Source organism: Apium graveolens, chromosome 8 (assembly GCF_009905375.1).
Source record: "Apium graveolens cultivar Ventura chromosome 8, ASM990537v1, whole genome shotgun sequence".
NCBI classification, from domain to species: Eukaryota; Viridiplantae; Streptophyta; class Magnoliopsida; order Apiales; family Apiaceae; genus Apium; species Apium graveolens.
This window is the reverse complement of record NC_133654.1, coordinates 44376111-44376742: the sequence shown is the minus strand read 5'-3', so window position 1 is coordinate 44376742 and position 632 is coordinate 44376111.

The following is a 632-nucleotide window of genomic DNA, read 5'->3' as shown; positions in this document are numbered from 1 at the left end:
TTCATCAGTTTAATTTATTTATTAAACGTGCAGTTTAAGTCTGAAATAAATTCAGTATGGTCAGTTACACTTAGCCTCTAGTATAAATAGAGGACTAAGTTGCTGAGTTTTATACACCACACCTACATTCTCTTCTTCTCCTATTTGCTTTCTCTTCTCTCTCAAACACTGCCTGGAAGCTGCTGATTTTTCCGGCGACTGAGGTGCTAGTCGAAGTTGGATTTGTTTTTGCTGTGAACATCAAGTCCGGAGCTGTTTTATCCTGGAGGAGGCATTGCAAGCATCCCAACGCAGCAGGTGGGGGCAATTATCTCTTCAAGAGCAGTCAGGGCTTCGAGCAAGTTCTAGCGACTCAGCTGATTATATTTCTTGTTGCATTGTACCTGTTGGCTGCCACTGCTTTTTCTGTTTCTTTTCATTGTGTTAAAGATATGGTTATTGGCACGCATTCTGTTCTTTCTTTGTTCTTATAGTTACTGATATGCTTTCTATTTACTTACATGTTTTGTTTAGTTAATTATTATCTTGGCCTTGGCTTGCTAAATATGTTATATAATTGCCTCTATGTTGCTGTAATAGTTAATATATCCAACATTCTTGAAGAGATAATTAGTTATATATTATTTAGCATA